General features: G+C 41.8%; 2 protein-coding genes across 2 annotated transcripts in view; one reads left to right on the top strand and one right to left on the bottom strand.

Annotated features, from left to right (window-relative positions):
- LOC120545317 overlaps positions 1 to 20,745 on the bottom strand; it is a 376,621-nt gene that overhangs the window by 176,312 nt on the left and 179,564 nt on the right. The gene's annotated exons all lie outside the window — the stretch shown is intronic.
- apc (APC regulator of WNT signaling pathway) overlaps positions 1 to 20,745 on the top strand; it is a 49,559-nt gene that overhangs the window by 1,307 nt on the left and 27,507 nt on the right.

Genomic DNA, 20,745 nt, shown 5'->3' with positions numbered 1-20,745 from the left:
CAGTACTCTAGAACTGTATTTACATCAGTACTTACTGGAAATACATAACTACAGTACTCTAGAACTGTATTTACAGCAGTACTCACTGGAAATACATAACTACAGTACTCTATAACTGTATTTACAGCAGTACTCACTGGAAATACATAACTACAGTACTCTAGAACTGCATTTACAACAGTACTCACTGGAAATACATAACTACAGTACTCTAGAACTGCATTTACAACAGTACTCACTGGAAATACATAACTACAGTACTCTAGAACTGCATTTACATCAGTACTCACTGGAAATACATAACTACAGTACTTTAGAACTGTATTTACAACAGTACTCACTGGAAATACATAACTACAGTACTCTAGAACTGCATTTACAACAGTACTCACTGGAAATACATAACTACAGTACTCTAGAACTGCATTTACATCAGTACTCACTGGAAATACATAACTACAGTACTCTAGAACTGCATTTACAACAGTACTCACTGGAAATACATAACTACAGTACTCTAGAACTGTATTTACACCAGTACTTACTGGAAATATATAACTACAGTACTCTAGAACTGCATTTACAACAGTACTTACTGGAAATACATAACTACAGTACTCTAGAACTGCATTTACATCAGTACTCACTGGAAATACATAACTACAGTACTTTAGAACTGTATTTACATCAGTACTTACTGGAAATACATAACTACATTACTCTAGAACTGTATTTACATCAGTACTTACTGGAAATACATAACTACAGTACTTTAGAACTGTATTTACATCAGTACTTACTGGAAATACATAACTACAGTACTCTAGAACTGTATTTACATCAGTACTTACTGAAACACATAACTACGTACTTTAGTTACACCAGTACTTACTGGAAATACATAACTACAGTACTCTAGAACTGTATTTACATCAGTACTTACTGGAATACATAACTACAGTACTTTAGAACTGTATTTACATCAGTACTTACTGGAAATACATAACTACAGTACTCTAGAACTGTATTTACATCAGTACTCACTGGAAATACATAACTACAGTACTCTAGAACTGTATTTACATCAGTACTTACTGGAAATACATAACTACAGTACTTGAACTGTTTTACATCAGTACTCACTGGTACATAACTACAGTACTCTAGAACTGCATTTACATCAGTACTCACTGGAAATACATAACTACAGTACTTTAGAACTGTATTTACAGCAGTACTCACTGGAAATACATAACTACAGTACTCTAAAACTGTATTTACAACAGTACTCACTGGAAATACATAACTACAGTACTTTAGAACTGTATTTACATCAGTACTTACTGGAAATACATAACTACAGTACTCTAGAACTGTATTTACATCAGTACTCACTGGAAATACATAACTACAGTACTTTAGAACTGTATTTACATCAGTACTTACTGGAAATACATAACTACAGTACTCTAGAACTGTATTTACATCAGTACTTACTGGAAATACATAACTACAGTACTCTAGAACTGTATTTACATCAGTACTTACTGGAAATACATAACTACAGTACTCTAGAACTGTATTTACATCAGTACTTACTGGAAATACATAACTACAGTACTCTAGAACTGTATTTACATCAGTACTTACTGGAAATACATAACTACAGTACTCTAGAACTGTATTTACATCAGTACTTACTGGAAATACATAACTACAGTACTCTAGAACTGTATTTACATCAGTACTCACTGGAAATACATAACTACAGTACTCTAGAACTGTATTTACATCAGTACTTACTGGAAATACATAACTACAGTACTCTAGAACTGTATTTACACCAGTACTTACTGGATACATAACTACAGTACTCTAGAACTGTATTTACACCAGTACTTACTGGAAATACATAACTACGTACTCTAGAACTGTATTTACATCAGTACTTACTGGAAATACATAACTACAGTACTCTAGAACTGTATTTACATCAGTACTTACTGGAAATACATAACTACAGTACTCTAGAACTGTATTTACATCAGTACTCACTGGAAATACATAACTACAGTACTCTAGAACTGTATTTACATCAGTACTCACTGGAAATACATAACTACAGTACTCTAGAACTGTATTTACATCAGTACTGTAGCTACAATATATAGTGTGTGTGTGTGTGTGTGTGTGTGTGTGTGTGTGTGTGTGTGTGTGTGTGTGTGTGTGTGTGTGTGTGTGTGTGTGTGTGTGTGTGTGTGTGTACACAGGGTTCAACGTTAGTGAAGTTTCCTGACCCCTATACTAATAGTATTTTATTAATGGTTATCTAATAACTCTAATAAAGTTAATTCTTATATTTGATCTTTATTTAGTATCAAGTACCAAGTATCATGGGCAGTGTCAGAGAGGAGTTAAAGTTCATAGAGAGACTCATTTCCTGGTTCTCCTTCTCCACCAACACCATGAGATCGAGGAGAGGGCTAACTTCTCCTGCTACACATTCACAGGGCTCCTAATTACAGCAGCACAGGATGGGCTGACCCTTAAAGCAGGGCTCAACATAAAAAAAATCCCCACTGGCCCCGGGGCCAGTAGATCAGAGTTTTGCTGGCCCCTTCTACATTTTTACTGGCCCTGAAATAAATATAATAGGTGTGATTGGCAAAGGACAAAAAAACGCAGGAAAATATACATCGTACCTACTATGAAGCTTCAGAAAATGGTTATAACCCAGCTAGCCACTGCCACTGGATGTTGTGTCATAAACGTTTTTCACGGCAGACATTGACATGTCATAGTAGGAAAAGCACAGGTGTATTCAAAACCATTACTGATGGCTGCATTCCACTTAGGAGAGACCCTGGTATTAAACCATTACTGATGGCTGCATTCCACTTAGGAGAGACCCTGGTATTAAACCATTACTGATGGCTGCATTCCACTTAGGAGAGACCCTGGTATTAAACCATTACTGATGGCTGCATTCCACTTAGGAGAGACCCTGGTATTAAACCATTATTGATGGCTGCATTCCACTTAGGAGAGACCCTGGTATTAAACCATTACTGATGGCTGCATTCCACTTAGGAGAGACCCTGGTATTAAACCATTATTGATGGCTGCATTCCACTTAGGAGAGACCCTGGTATTAAACCATTACTGATGGCTGCATTCCACTTAGGAGAGACCCTGGTATTAAACCATTACTGATGGCTGCATTCCACTTAGGAGAGGTCCTGGTATTAAACCATTACTGATGGCTGCATTCCACTTAGGAGAGGTCCTGGTATTAAACCATTACTGATGGCTGCATTCCACTTAGGAGAGGTCCTGGTATTAAACCATTACTGATGGCTGCATTCCACTTAGGAGAGGTCCTGGTATTAAAACCATTACTGATGGCTGCATTCCACTTAGGAGAGGTCCTGGTATTAAACCATTACTGATGGCTGCATTCCACTTTAGGAGAGGTCCTGGTATTAAACCATTACTGATGGCTGCATTCCACTTAGGAGAGGTCCTGGTATTAAACCATTACTGATGGCTGCATTCCACTTAGGAGAGGTCCTGGTATTAAACCATTACTGATGGCTGCATTCCACTTAGGAGAGGTCCTGGTATTAAACCATTACTGATGGCTGCATTCCACTTAGGAGAGGTCCTGGTATTAAACCATTACTGATGGCTGCATTCCACTTAGGAGGTCCTGGTATTAAACCATTACTGATGGCTGCATTCCACTTAGGAGAGGTCCTGGTATTAAACCATTACTGATGGCTGCATTCCACTTAGGAGAGGTCCTGGTATTAAACCATTACTGATGGCTGCATTCCACTTAGGAGAGGTCCTGGTATTAAACCATTACTGATGGCTGCATTCCACTTAGAGAGAGGTCCTGGTATTAAACCATTACTGATGGCTGCATTCCACTTAGGAGAGACCCTGGTATTAAAACCATTACTGATGGCTGCATTCCACTTTAGGAGAGACCCTGGTATTAAACCATTACTGATGGCTGCATTCCACTTAGGAGAGACCCTGGTATTAAACCATTACTGATGGCTGCATTCCACTTAGGAGAGGTCCTGGTATTAAACCATTACTGATGGCTGCATTCCACTTAGGAGAGACCCTGGTATTAAACCATTATTGATGGCTGCATTCCACTTAGGAGAGGTCCTGGTATTAAACCATTACTGATGGCTGCATTCCACTTAGGAGAGGTCCTGGTATTAAACCATTACTGATGGCTGCATTCCACTTAGGAGAGGTCCTGGTATTAAACCATTACTGATGGCTGCATTCCACTTAGGAGAGGTCCTGGTATTAAACCATTACTGATGGCTGCATTCCACTTAGGAGAGGTCCTGGTATTAAACCATTACTGATGGCTGCATTCCATTTAGGAGAGGCCCTGGTATTAAACCATTACTGATGGCTGCATTCCACTTAGGAGAGGCCCTGGTATTAAACCATTACTGATGGCTGCATTCCACTTAGGAGAGGTCCTGGTATTAAACCATTACTGATGGCTGCATTCCACTTAGGAGAGGTCCTGGTATTAAACCATTACTGATGGCTGCATTCCACTTAGGAGAGACCCTGGTATTAAACCATTACTGATGGCTGCATTCCACTTAGGAGAGGTCCTGGTATTAAACCATTACTGATGGCTGCATTCCACTTAGGAGAGACCCTGGTATTAAACCATTACTGATGGCTGCATTCCACTTAGGAGAGACCCTGGTATTAAACCATTACTGATGGCTGCATTCCACTTAGGAGAGGCCCTGGTATTAAACCATTACTGATGGCTGCATTCCACTTAGGAGAGGTCCTGGTATTAAACCATTAATGATGGCTGCATTCCACTTAGGAGAGGCCCTGGTATTAAACCATTAATGATGGCTGCATTCCACTTAGGAGAGGCCCTGGTATTAAACCATTACTGATGGCTGCATTCCACTTAGGAGAGACCCTGGTATTAAACCATTACTGATGGCTGCATTCCACTTAGGAGAGACCCTGGTATTAAACCATTACTGATGGCTGCATTCCACTTAGGAGAGACCCTGGTATTAAACCATTACTGATGGCTGCATTCCACTTAGGAGAGGTCCTGGTATTGGTCATGCTGACTCACTGAAATATCTTCCTGGGACACTTGATGGAACTGAGCCATCGTTAAGGTTATCAGTTTCAGCTGTGCTTTTCCTACTATGACAAGTCAACATGTCTGCTGTAAAAATGGTCCATTAGCAGTAAAGCTAGACCAGGGGTCATCAACTACATTTTTCCAAGGGCCAGAATTTTTTTAAGCAGACACTCCAGGTGCCAGACTTTCAAATAAAGAAAATAAAATTATACCTAATACGCATCTCCTTGTTTGATATTTTACTTTCTTACTAAATTAATGCTATATTTTTTTCACATACATGTATTAGTGTAAGCAACCCCCTAAAAACATGGAAAATCCATAATGATAACTAGATAGGCTACTTAACTAGAAAATGATCTCAGATTAGGGGGCAGTTCACTGAGGAGTGATGGTTAAAGTCTTGATTACTGAAACGTAATCCGTGTCCTGATTGGTGGAGAATGCTTACAGAAAGAAAGGCCTGTTGTCAGGGAAACATGTCACTGTCACAGAGCCTGAAGTGAAAAGTTGTGGAAAACAGCAGCTGTAATGATGAATGGACTGATAAGCAGGCTAGCATTCATCCTGTAGGCCTCATTTGAAATAAGACAATGTTGTTGCTAAATGACACAACCAGCAACATCAAGAATGAAGAACGCGATGTCATTCACGTGCATATTAAGTAGCCACGTGTATTTGTTTTGGTCTTATAATACATCCATAGGTTTACCGCTCCAGTGGAGAGGATGGCTCGTTTAGACAGCAGCTATGTTTACAAGAGTTTGTCCAAAGTTCAAGATTGGTTGCAAACTAAGATAAACCGTTAGACTACAAACTGACATCTTTCATTTTAGCTTGTTTGTAAAGTCGCTATTTGCAGAGTATAGCTGTGTTTACAGAGTAGAGCTGTGTCTGCAGAGTAGAGCTGTGTCTGCAGAGTAAAGCTGTGTTTGCAGAGTAGAGCTGTGTTTGCAGAGTAGAGCTGTGTCTGCAGAGTAGAGCTGTGTCTGCAGAGTAGAGCTGTGTCTGCAGAGTAGAGCTGTGTCTGCAGAGTAGAGCTGTGTTTGCAGAGTAGAGCTGTGTTTACAGAGTAGAGCTGTGTCTGCAGAGTAGAGCTGTGTCTGCAGAGTAGAGCTGTGTCTGCAGAGTAGAGCTGTGTCTGCAGAGTAGAGCTGTGTTTACAGAGTAGAGCTGTGTTTGCAGAGTAGAGCTGTGTCTGCAGAGTAGAGCTGTGTCTGCAGAGTAGAGCTGTGTCTGCAGAGTAGAGCTGTGTCTGCAGAGTAGAGCTGTGTCTGCAGAGTAGAGCTGTGTCTGCAGAGTAGAGCTGTGTCTGCAGAGTAGAGCTGTGTTTGCAGAGTAGAGCTGTGTCTGCAGAGTAGAGCTGTGTCTGCAGAGTAGAGCTGTGTCTGCAGAGTAGAGCTGTGTCTGCAGAGTAGAGCTGTGTCTGCAGAGTAGAGCTGTGTCTGCAGAGTAGAGCTGTGTCTGCAGAGTAGAGCTGTGTTTGCACAGCGCGGTGGACGAGAGTGGACAGCGCAGACAGAGCAGACTGAAATATCGCTTTCTACATGATTATGCCTGTACAACAGGTAGGTGGGTTATTGATAAGTATTGACTCTTTAATCATGGAGGTTTTATTGTAGGCTAGGCTACTTACAGTAACGAGTGTAACGTTAGTTCATCTGTGCCATCGGCGTAAAATAATCCTCGGTAACGTTTCCAGTCAGTACATGTGCTGCGTGGAACGCCACACCCCGCCCTGCTGTGTGGTGCGCTGACATCGCTGTAGAATCCAATCTATCTTCCAAAATGCAACGCTTGTATCCAAATGAATTGTTTATAAATTACCTGAGGTGAAAATGTGAAATGTTAACATTCACACGCTTCGTGCCACTCTGTATGACGTTGGTACTGGCCAATCAACCAGCCCGACATACGTTTTTACTGGCCCGGGCCATCGGGCCATTGCTTGTGTCGAGCCCTGCTTGAAGGCCAGATAGACTTTTAGCTCTGTGTTGGCGTACGTAAGATGGCTGCCAGGCGTATCCTGCGGTCCTTTGGAGCGTAGGTTGTTCACATCTTCAGAAATTAATGTACGTAACTGACGTAAACAATGTACACACACAGGACACAGACTAGGACGTAAACAATGTACACACACAGGACACAGGCTAGGACGTAAACAATGTACACACACAGGACACAGACTAGGATGTAAACAATGTACACACACAGGACACAGACTAGGACGTAAACAATGTACACACACAGGACACAGACTAGGACGTAAACAATGTACACACACAGGACACAGGCTAGGATGTAAACAATGTACACACACAGGACACAGGCTAGGATGTAAACAATGTACACACACAGGACACAGACTAGGACGTAAACAATGTACACACACAGGACACAGACTAGGATGTAAACAATGTACACACACAGGACACAGACTAGGACGTAAACAATGTACACACACAGGACACAGGCTAGGATGTAAACAATGTACACACACAGGACACAGGCTAGGATGTAAACAATGTACACACACAGGACACAGACTAGGATGTAAACAATGTACACACACAGGACACAGGCTAGGATGTAAACAATGTACACACAGGACACAGACTAGGATGTAAACAATGTACACACACAGGACACAGACTAGGACGTAAACAATGTACACACACAGGACACAGGCTAGGACGTAAACAATGTACACACAGGACACAGACTAGGACGTAAACAATGTACACACAAAGGACACAGACTAGGATGTAAACAATGTACACACACAGGACACAGGCTAGGATGTAAACAATGTACACACACAGGACACAGACTAGGATGTAAACAATGTACACACAAAGGACACAGACTAGGATGTAAACAATGTACACACACAGGACACAGGCTAGGATGTAAACAATGTACACACACAGGACACAGACTAGGATGTAAACAATGTACACACACAGGACACAGGCTAGGACGTAAACAATGTACACACACAGGACACAGACTAGGACGTAAACAATGTACACACACAGGACACAGACTAGGATGTAAACAATGTACACACACAGGACACAGGCTAGGATGTAAACAATGTACACACACAGGACACAGACTAGGACGTAAACAATGTACACACACAGGACACAGGCTAGGACGTAAACAATGTACACACACAGGACACAGGCTAGGATGTAAACAATGTACACACACAGGACACAGACTAGGACGTAAACAATGTACACACAGGACACAGACTAGGACGTAAACAATGTACACACAGGACACAGACTAGGATGTAAACAATGTACACACAGGACACAGACTAGGATGTAAACAATGTACACACAGGACACAGACTAGGATGTAAACAATGTACACACACAGGACACAGACTAGGACGTAAATAATGTACACACACAGGACACAGGCTAGGACGTAAATAATGTACACACACAGGACACAGGCTAGGATGTAAACAATGTACACACAGGACAGGCTAGGACGTAAACAATGTACACACACAGGACACAGACTAGGATGTAAACAATGTACACACACAGGACACAGACTAGGATGTAAACAATGTACACACACAGGACACAGACTAGGACGTAAACAATGTACACACACAGGACACAGACTAGGATGTAAACAATGTACACACACACAGGACACAGACTAGGACGTAAACAATGTACACACACAGGACACAGACTAGGATGTAAACAATGTACACACACAGGACACAGACTAGGACGTAAACAATGTACACACACAGGACACAGACTAGGATGTAAACAATGTACACACACAGGACACAGACTAGGACGTAAACAATGTACACACACAGGACACAGACTAGGATGTAAACAATGTACACACACACAGGACACAGACTAGGACGTAAACAATGTACACACACACAGGACACAGACTAGGATGTAAACAATGTACACACACAGGACACAGACTAGGACGTAAACAATGCTGATCTTCTTTTATTAACTTCTACATCCATGATCTGGGGCCTGTTGCACAAAAGTAGAATGAAGATATCCAGGATAAATGAAAAAGCACAGCTTGACTTAAGCCTGGTTCAGACGGCAGGATAATTCGGCAGACTTTAGCCCCGATTCCCCCCTCCCGACAATCTTAAGGATGCTCCGATTATGGTAAAATAATCTGATCAGATGTTCCTGCCGTGTGTTAAGACTGCGCTCGTCTGCTCGGAAGGACGTCGGGACCGCTCCCATCTCAAATCCGGGATATCCAACATTTGGCCCGATTTCTCCTCGTGTGTGGTCCCGACAGACCATAGCGGACCGACTGAATGCGTATGGATTTAAAAACATTTACTTACTAGTCACTCCACATTTTTACAAAGTTGTACATTCTGTTTTAATTGCTTTAATATGCTTGTTTTATGTGTAGGTTTTATTGCTGTATCTGTTTTTATGTGCTAAATGTGCTGGTTTTACTGTAAAGTGTCCTTTAGCCTACCATGTAAAGCACTATATAAATTAAATGTATTATTATTTAGCCTACTTTGCCATAAAAGTGAGCAGAGGGAATTAATGTTTACCCTAAGGACTAGGCTTAATTTCAAACCCTTATTCATAATGCAAGAATATGTTTTACAACCATATGCACAAATCTCTATGAGCTATGTATAATTCTAAATATCTTTCTACAATTCATGATCATACAGAACAAGCATGACTGGACAAAAATTAGAAAAAGAAGTGACTTCAATACACACTGTAAGCATATCTGTAAAACAGTGTTTCTCAACGAAGGTATGGCCCAGGGCCGTTCAGAAGATGATGGGGGCTGGAAGCAATATTTTGGAAAGTGGGCTGAGGTGCCCTTGGGGGCGTTTGTTTGAAAGCTAGTTTAAACCAAAGATTCACAATAACAATACATGTTTACACTTAAACTACTTGCAAAAACAGTTTTCTGCAACATTAAAAACCTGCCAGTTCACGGCACTGCAACTGGACGAGACGGTGGATCATTGTTTGGCGCAGCTCGTGCTGCCTTCAAGGAAACGGGGACGCCAGCATCGTTTAAATGAGCTCCGTATTTCAGCGTGAAGCTGCGTTCAGTAAAATGCAATGCGCCGCCAGGGGTGCGCGGGAAAGTCGGCTGATGTATTCTTTAATCCCCCAATGTAGCACAAGTAGACTTTATATTTCACAGTAACAGTTTTTCGTCAGATCTTTTATAGAACCCAACGTTTCCTACTGTACCTGAAGGCAGCTTAATTTCACGAAGAAAAAGAGAAAAGAGATGGGGTTTAGATTTTTATTTTTTTTACGCGCGAGATATCGACTGTGCTTTGTTGTTTGGCAAACATTTAGCTGTCCCCCAAACTCCCGGGCAATTCAGGGCTTGTGTTTGCTGTTTTAAAACGTTCTTGTTGAAGCGATAGAGGCAGAGATGTCGCTGTTTACTGTACGGGACTCCACCTCCTCAAAACGCAGCGCGATGTGGGGTTGCGCTTCTCCAAACGTTTTTTTCTGCTATTTACTCGCAAGACAGGCGATAGCAAACCTAGACTCTTCAAACCTAGACTTTCAAACCTAGACTCTTCAAACCTAGACTCTTCAAACCTAGACTCTTCAAACCTAGACTCTTCTAACCTAGACTCTTCAATCCTAGACTCTTCAAACCTAGACTCTTCAAACCTAGACTCTTCAAACCTAGACTCTTCAAACCTAGACTCTTCAAACCTAGACTCTTCAAACCTAGACTCTTCTAACCTAGACTCTTCAATCCTAGACTCTTCAAACCTAGACTCTTCAATCCTAGACTCTTCTAACCTAGACTCTTCTAACCTAGACTCTTCTAACCTAGACTCTTCTAACCTAGACTCTTCTAACCTAGACTCTTCAATCCTAGACTCTTCAAACCTAGACTCTTCAAACCTAGACTCTTCAAACCTAGACTCTTCAAACCTAGACTCTTCAAACCTAGACTCTTCTAACCTAGACTCTTCTAACCTAGACTCTTCTAACCTAGACTCTTCAATCCTAGACTCTTCTAATCTAGACTCTTCAAACCTAGACTCTTCAATCCTAGACTCTTCAAACCTAGACTCTTCTAACCTAGACTCTTCAAACCTAGACTCTTCAAACCTAGACTCTTCTAACCTAGACTCTTCAAACCTAGACTCTTCAAACCTAGACTCTTCAAACCTAGACTCTTCTAACCTAGACTCTTCTAACCTAGACTCTTCTAACCTAGACTCTTCTAACTTATACTCTTCTAAGCATCAACAAAGGGCTCTCACTAACTTTCAAAGGTTGTAAACTTATTTCCATTCGGCAGTAGGTGTCGTTCTTCAAGTGTTTGTATCCCAAAATTAAAATCTTTTTTTTTTGTTTTTTTTGTGTTTTTTTTTTTTTTGTTGTAGTGTTTTTTTTTTTTTCCATGGCGTACGAGTGTGGCATACGGCGGCGCCATGTGATCCTGCTTTTACCCCATGATAGAGTGCAAGCTTGTTTTCCGTTGGAACAATTTGAATGAAAAATAGATTTGAATGTTAAATTGCTAGCTGTTTCTGATTGGCTACTGTTAGTGTTTGTAATAATAATAATAATAATAATAATAATAATACATTTTATTTAAAGCGCCTTTCATGACACCCAAGGTCACTTCACAACCAAAAAAGGACATTCAAATGATAGTCCTCTTCTAAAGGTGCTGAGGTTCACACCATGCAGCAGGCCTTTTGATAATACCTAATTATAGTTTGAATGTTACATATCTAGTAGTTCTGATTGGCTGCGGTTATTTAATTTGAATGTCAAATGGTTGCATTAAAAAAAAAAAACTGTAAATATTTCTATTCACGTGGCTTTTTTGATACCTGGGAAACTAATACATGTGTTGTTTGTCATTCAATGATTTGATTTATTGATTATTTTTAATAACAATAGTAACAACAATAATAGGCCTATATTAGGGCGTAATCCTTAATATCCAGGGCAATTAGCCTACATAATATTTCATGGGGGGCGTTAGGGACCTGGATAATGGATAGGGGGGCGCTGGCACAAAAAAGGTTGAGAACCACTGCTGTAAAACAATGTAGTCTATTAGCCTATTATTGATGTTTTTTTTATTCTCACTCCCAAGCTCCAAGATGACAAGTGACAGCCCCAAAATAAAATGATGAAGAAGCTTTGTGGCATTCCAACACACTCTCACTCCCATCTGGTAAAATACGGACGTTTGGTCAGGTGCCGTTGTCGTCGTTATTGACGCTAAAAGTCTCCACCGCTGCACGGTGTGGGAGGATCCCCCCTATATAGCTAGCCTGCTCTGGAGCAGGCTAGCTGCAAAGAATAAATCGCCATGGTTACTTGGCTGGGTTTAATTCAACCTGCTTTTGTGCAACCAAGTCAAAGCTAAATTCATCCAGGATAACCTGAATATCCCGGCTTAATCCCTTATCCTGGTTTTGTGCAACAGGTCCCTGGATGAGTCTGCTTTCTGTTTACTCCGGCACATGATGTTCATGTGGTCTGTGATGTCATGTGGTCTGTGATGTCATGTGGTCTGTGATGTCAGACATGTTAATGTGGATGCAGATTAGTTCTGTGGACGGAGATCGTTTCTGTCTCAAAATGCCGCTCAGAAATGGAAACGTAGCAGCGTAGATACAGCCTGAGTCCAGGGAACTTTAAAGGGGTGATAGAATGCAAAACTGATTTTACCTTGTTATAGTCGAATAATGACAGTTTGGAGAGTAACTAGGACATACATAGAACCTCTAAATCCCATTGACACCTCTTTTCTCTGCAAATCTCACCATTTGAAACTGCCTCTGAAAACAGGCGAATCTCAACGAGCCCCATAGTTGAGGTCAACTATTGGGGCTCCTCCTCATTTGGCTCTAGTCTCTCTTTGTCCCGCCCCAACATTTGCATAGGCTACACAACTGACCTGAGATCAGGTAGTCTTCTGACTCTAGGTCACGCAGATCTCAGAAATTGTATACATTGTTCATCTGCTATTTTACCATTAAATTCACTTCTGAGACTTTTTTATGCGAGAAATCAACTATGTAGAGGTCAAATATGGGCCGTTTTACGAAAATGTATGTCTAATTGCAAATTTTGTCCGACTGTGTGTCGGAGTTCAGCGGCCGGTGCTGCCTGTGTAGCTGCCTCGCCGCCCGGCCTGCCCTCCTCCACAGACCCCGGCCTGCTGGGAGGTAGATGGAGCTCAGTCACGACTGGCAGCCCACAGCACTCCATACCCACGCAAACTGTCCCTACTACACCATACATGAGATAATACTCATATCACCTAATGGTAATCACATATTAATACATGAGATAATACTCATATCACCTAATGGTAATCACATATTAATCACATATTAATACATGAGATAATACTCATATCACCTAATGGTAATCACATATTAATACATGAGATAATACTCATATCACCTAATGATAATCACATATTAATCACATATTAATACATGAGATAATACTCATATCACCTAATGATAATCACATATTAATACATGAGATAATACTCATATCACCTAATGGTAATCACATATTAATACATGAGATAATACTCATATCACCTAATGGTAATCACATATTAATACATGAGATAATACTCATATCACCTAATGGTAATCACATATTAATCACATATTAATACATGAGATAATACTCATATCACCTAATGATAATCACATATTAATCACATATTAATACATGAGATAATACTCATATCACCTAATGATAATCACATATTAATAATACATAATACTCATATCACCTAATGATAATCACATATTAATCACATATTAATAATACATGAGATAATACTCATATCATCTAATGGTAATCACATATTAATACGAGATAATAATCATATCACCTATGATAATCACATATTAATACATGAGATAATACTCATATCACCTAATGGTAATCACATATTAATACATGAGATAATACACATATCACCTAATGGTAATCACATATTAATACATGAGATAATACACATCACCTAATGGTAATCACATATTAATACATGAGATAATACACATCACCTAATGGTAATCACATATTAATCACATATTAATACATGAGATAATACACATCACCTAATGATAATCACATATTAATACATGAGATAATACACATCACCTAATGGTAATCACATATTAATCACATATTAATACATGAGATAATACACATCACCTAATGGTAATCACATATTAAAGCCTTCTCACTTCTGCTGCTTTCTGTATTCTGATAAAATACAACAACCTGCTAGTTGAGTTTAAACCAATGAAAGGAGATCACTTCCACTTCTCTTCCTGAACAGACTGAACATTGATTTTAATATAAAAGGCTAAAAAAGGAACGACAGTTACTTTTAAAACTGCAGTTTTCTGAAGAGATTTTCTTTCAAATAACAAACAATCTGACTTTCTACTGCAGAGGTTAAAAGGTTAATGGTTGACATCTAATCAATTAATCTTTAATGAAGAGAGTGTGTGTGTGTGTGTGTGTGTGTGACCCAGTCAATCTGCCTGCAGCAGCAGCTGCAAAGCATTCTGGGAGGAGGAGGGAGAGGCAGCCCCCTCCCTCCCCCCCTTCTCTGTGTCTGGCTCCTGATTGGCTGTTGGTTGGCCCAGCTGACTCTGTCAGAGAGCGAGAGAGAGAGAGAGAGAGAGAGAGGGAGGTGATGGAGGCGACAGCGATGGGGTGAGCTGCCATTTTCTCTTTCTTTATCTACAATCCGTTCATCCTTTATTCTTCCGTCCTCCGCTGAATCTGTGTTTTATGTCAGGACAAAGGGATTATTGAGAGAGAGAGAGGGAGACGGGGGAGGGAGAGGGAGAGGGAGAGGGGGAGGAAGGAGGGGGGAGGACGAACGGAGGAGGTTAGGTTCTTCTGTCTGTCATTGTCTGTCCTCGGCTCCCTTTTCTGTTGCATTCATGTCTGTTGGGTATGTTTTTCCTGTGATGGAGAGAAAGAGGGATGGAGGGAGAGAGGGAGGGATGGAGAAGGGATGGATGGAGGGAGGGTGGAGGCAGGGATGATGGAGAGAGGAGGGAGAGAAAATGGCCGCCCGGTGATGGAGGCAGAGGGAGGAAATAAAACCCAGCAGCAGGATGTTTCACTCTGTCACAGTGTTCCCCTGCAGGTTAAATTATAGATTATATTACATATATCTATTATATTATATTATATATATTATATTATGTATTATTATATATATTATATATATTATCTATATTGTTACAGTGTCTCAGGCTCCATCTCCAGCGCTACCTTTTGGTTTTTAAGCGTTTGAGTTTTGAGCCCAAAGTGATCTCTAACATCGTATCTCATCATCGTCCTGGAGACGCCTCCCCCTGCTGTTAGTTACCATGGTAACGCTAGTAGGGTTAGTCTCAGAGAACGATTCCTCGTGACCGATAAGAGCCAATCAGGAGGAGGAACGTTGGCGTCAGAACCACAACAGGTCAGAAGGGTTTCCTAATGTCTCTGGTTTAGGGGCTCGGACACGCCAGAGCATGGGGAATGAGAGGGGGAAACGCCAGAGCAGGGGGAATGAGAGGGGGAAACACCAGAGCAGGGGGAATGAGAGGGGGAAACATGCCGAGCAGGAGGAATGAGAGGGGAAACACCAGAGCAGGAGGAATGAGAGGGGGAAACACCAGAGCAGGGGGAATGAGAGGGGGAAACGCCAGAGCAGGGGAATGAGAGGGGGAAACACCAGAGCAGGGGAATGAGAGGGGGAAACACCAGAGCAGGGGGAATGAGAGGGGGAAACGCCAGAGCAGGGGGAATGAGAGGGGAAACGCCAGAGCAGGGGGAATGAGAGGGGGAAACGCAGGGCAGGGGGAATGAGAGGGGAACACGCAGAGCAGGGGGAATGAGAGGGGAAACACCAGAGCAGGGGGAATGAGAGGGGAAACACCAGAGCAGGGGGAATGAGAGGGGAAACACCAGAGCAGGGGGAATGAGAGGGGAAACACCCAGAGCAGGGGGAATGAGAGGGGAAACACCAGAGCAGGGGGAATGAGAGGGGGAAACACCAGAGCAGGAGGAATGAGAGGGGGAAACACCAGAGCAGGAGGAATGAGAGGGGAAACGCCAGAGCAGGGGGAATGAGAGGGGAAACCAGAGCAGGGGAATGAGAGGGGAAAACCGTAGAGCAGGGGGAATGAGAGGGGGAAACACCAGAGCAGGAGGAATGAGAGGGGAGAACACCAGAGCAGGGGGAATGAGAGGGGGGAACACCAGAGCAGGGGGAATGAGAGGGGGAAACGCCAGAGCAGGGGAATGAGAGGGGGAACACCAGAGCAGGGGGAATGAGAGGGGGAACAACAGAGCAGGGGGAATGAGAGGGGGGAACACCAAGATCAACCAGAAGATGTGGGGCTGATGGGAGTTGTAGTCCTCTGCAGATGTGTCATAAGTGATACTGCAGTGTTCAGGGTTTCCCCCAGTGGGGGACGGGGGTCCAACTTACTTATTTATTCACATCAGTTAACGCTAACATCAGTTCTATGTCTTGACGTTAGGGTTAGATAGAGAACGCTAACATCAGTTCTATGTCCTGACGTTAGGGTTAGATAGAGAACGCTAACATCAGTTCTATGTCCTGACGTTAGGGTTAGATAGAGAACGCTAACATCAGTTCTATGTCTGGCGGTTAGGGTTAGATAGAAACGCTAACATCAGTTCTATGTCTTGACGTTAGGGTTAGATAGAGAAACGCTAACATCAGTTCTATGTCCGACGTTAGGGTTAGATACAGAAACGCTAACATCAGTTCTGTGTCCTGACGTTAGGGTTAGATAGAAAACGTAACATCAGTTCTGTGCCCTGACGTTAGGGTTAGATAGAGAACGCTAACATCAGTTCTATGTCCTGACGTTAGGGTTAGATAGAGAACGCTAACATCAGTTCTGTGTCCTGACGTTAGGGTTAGATAGAGAACGCTAACATCAGTTCTGTGTCCTGACGTTAGGGTTAGATAGAGAACGCTAACATCAGTTCTATGTCCTGACGTTAGGGTTAGATACAGAACGCTAACATCAGTTCTGTGTCCTGACGTTAGGGTTAGATAGAGAACGCTAACATCAGTTCTATGTCCTGACGTTAGGGTTAGATAGAGAACGCTAACATCAGTTCTATGTCCTGACGTTAGGGTTAGATAGAGAACGCTAACATCAGTTCTATGTCCGGACGTTAGGGTTAGATAGAGAACGCTAACATCAGTTCTATGTCTTGACGTTAGGGTTAGATAGAGAACGCTAACATCAGTTCTATGTCCTGACGTTAGGGTTAGATAGAAACGCTAACATCAGTTCTATCTGACGTTAGGGTTAGATAGAAACGCAACATCAGTTCTATGTCCTGACGTTAGGGTTAGATAGAGAACGCAACATCAGTTCTATGTCCGGACGTTAGGGTTAGATAGAGAACGCTAACATCAGTTCTATGTCTTGACGTTAGGGTTAGATACAGAACGCTAACATCAGTTCTATGTCCTGACGTTAGGGTTAGATAGAGAACGCTAACATCAGTTCTATGTCTTGACGTTAGGGTTAGATAGAGAACGCTAACATCAGTTCTATGTCCTGACGTTAGGGTTAGATAGAGAACGCTAACATCAGTTCTATGTCCTGACGTTAGGGTTAGATAGAGAATGCTAACATCAGTTCTATGTCCTGACGTTAGGGTTAGATACAGAACGCTAACATCAGTTCTATGTCTTGACGTTAGGGTTAGATAGAGAACGCTAACATCAGTTCTATGTCCTGACGTTAGGGTTAGATAGAGAACGCTAACATCAGTTCTATGTCCTGACGTTAGGGTTAGATACAGAACGCTAACATCAGTTCTATGTCCTGACGTTAGGGTTAGATACAGAACGCTAACATCAGTTCTATGTCTTGACGTTAGGGTTAGATACAGAAGGCTAACATCAGTTCTATGTCCTGACGTTAGGGTTAGATACAGAACGCTAACATCAGTTCTATGTCCTGACGTTAGGGTTAGATACAGAAGGCTAACATCAGTTCTATGTCCTGACGTTAGGGTTAGATAGAGAAGGCTAACATCAGTTCTATGTCTTGACGTTAGGGTTAGATACAGAACGCTAACATCAGTTCTATGTCTTGACGTTAGGGTTAGATAGAGAAGGCTAACATCAGTTCTATGTCCTGACGTTAGGGTTAGATAGAGAACGCTAACATCAGTTCTATGTCCTGACGTTAGGGTTAGATAGAGAACGCTAACATCAGTTCTATGTCCAACGTTAGGGTTAGATAGAGAACGTACATCATTCTATGTCCTGGCGTTAGGGTTAGATAGAAACGCTAACATCAGTTCTATGTCCTGACGTTAGGGTTAGATAGAGAACGTAACATCAGTTCTATGTCTTGACGTTAGGGTTAGATAGAAGGCTAACATCAGTTCTATTCTTGGCGTTAGGGTTAGATAGAGAACGCTAACATCAGTTCTATGTCTTGACGTTAGGGTTAGATAGAGAACGGTAACATCAGTTCTATGTCTTGGCGTTAGGGTTAGATAGAGAACGCTAACATCAGTTCTATGTCCTGACGTTAGGGTTAGATAGAAGCGACTAACATCAGTTCTATGTCCTGACGTTAGGGTTAGATACAGAAGGCTAACATCAGTTCTATGTCCTGACGTTAGGGTTAGATACAGAACGCTAACATCAGTTCTATGTCCTGACGTTAGGGTTAGATAGAGAACGCTAACATCAGTTCTATGTCCTGACGTTAGGGTTAGATAGAGAACGCTAACATCAGTTCTATGTCCTGACGTTAGGGTTAGATAGAGAAGGCTAACATCAGTTCTATGTCCTGACGTTAGGGTTAGATAGAGAACGCTAACATCAGTTCTATGTCCTGACGTTAGGGTTAGATAGAGAAGGCTAACATCAGTTCTATGTCTTGACGTTAGGGTTAGATAGAAGCGCTAACATCAGTTCTATGTCCTGACGTTAGGGTTAGATACAGAACGCTAACATCAGTTCTATGTCTTGACGTTAGGGTTAGATAGAGCGTAACATCAGTTCTATGTCCTAGCGTTAGGGTTAGATAGAGAAGGCTAACATCAGTTCTATGTCCTGACGTTAGGGTTAGATAGAGAACGCTAACATCAGTTCTATGTCTTGACGTTAGGGTTAGATAGAGAAGGCTAACATCAGTTCTATGTCTTGACGTTAGGGTTAGATAGAGAACGCTAACATCAGTTCTATGTCTTGACGTTAGGGTTAGATAGAGAACGCTAACATCAGTTCTATGTCTTGACGTTAGGGTTAGATAGAGAACGCTAACATCAGTTCTATGTCCTGACGTTAGGGTTAGATAGAGAACGCTAACATCAGTTCTATGTCCTGACGTTAGGGTTAGATAGAGAAGGCTAACATCAGTTCTATGTCTTGACGTTAGGGTTAGATAGAGAACGCTAACATCAGTTCTATGTCCTGACGTTAGGGTTAGATAGAGAAGGCTAACATCAGTTCTATGTCTTGACGTTAGGGTTAGATACAGAACGCTAACATCAGTTCTATGTCCTGACGTTAGGGTTAGATAGAGAACGCTAACATCAGTTCTATGTCTTGACGTTAAAAGATATCAAAGAGCTGTGATGAATTTAGAACAAAGATAAAGATGTACAGTTTTTGTTCTGCAGTGTTTTTGTGTTGGGCACCGACTACTATCATTAGATCTGAGAAGTCTTTAGGCTGTCTCCTGAAGTCTTTAGGCTGTCTCCTGAAGTCTTTTAGGCTGTCTCCTGAAGTCTTTAGGCTGTCTCCTGAAGTCTTTAGGCTGTCTCCTGAAGTCTTTTAGACTGTCTCCTGAAGTCTTTTAGACTGTCTCCTGAAGTCTTTAGACTGTCTCCTGAAGTCTTTAGACTGTCTCCTGAAGTCTTTTAGACTGTCTCCTGAAGTCTTTAGACTGTCTCCTGAAGTCTTTTAGACTGTCTCCTGAAGTCTTTAGGCTGTCTCCTGAAGTCTTTAGGCTGTCTCCTGAAGTCTTTTAGGCTGTCTCCTGAAGTCTTTAGGCTGTCTCCTGAAGTCTTTAGGCTGTCTCCTGAAGTCTTTAGGCTGTCTCCTGAAGTCTTTAGGCTGTCTCCTGAAGTCTTTAGGCTGTCTCCTGAAGTCTTTTAGGCTGTCTCCTGAAGTCTTTAGGCTGTCTCCTGAAGTCTTTAGGCTAACCTTTAGTTGTGTTGAATGTCTTTAGAGTTGTTTCCTCTTGGTGTGGTTTGTTTGGGCAGCTGTGAACTATCATTGTGTACTTTGTGTCGTCTGTACTTTGTGATTCAGACCAGAGCAAACGATACAGGCGTGAATATGCAAATCCTTGATTTGAAACTTTTTGAAGAAAGTGCTAAAGCGTGTTTTACAGTAACTGCAGCCCAGTTGGCGCGCGCATCTGTGACGTCATGAAATCGTCGTGACTATTTATACCTGTGCTGGTGGTGGTGACGCTAGCTGCAGTCTTCTCCTGAACAGAGGGGGCGCTGATGAGGAAAGTCTACCGACGCTGC

The sequence above is a fragment of the Perca fluviatilis genome, chromosome 17, assembly GCF_010015445.1.
Source record: "Perca fluviatilis chromosome 17, GENO_Pfluv_1.0, whole genome shotgun sequence".
Classification (NCBI taxonomy): domain Eukaryota; kingdom Metazoa; phylum Chordata; class Actinopteri; order Perciformes; family Percidae; genus Perca; species Perca fluviatilis.
The sequence above is the reverse complement of the archived record's forward strand: the minus strand, read 5'-3'. Positions and strand labels throughout refer to the sequence as shown.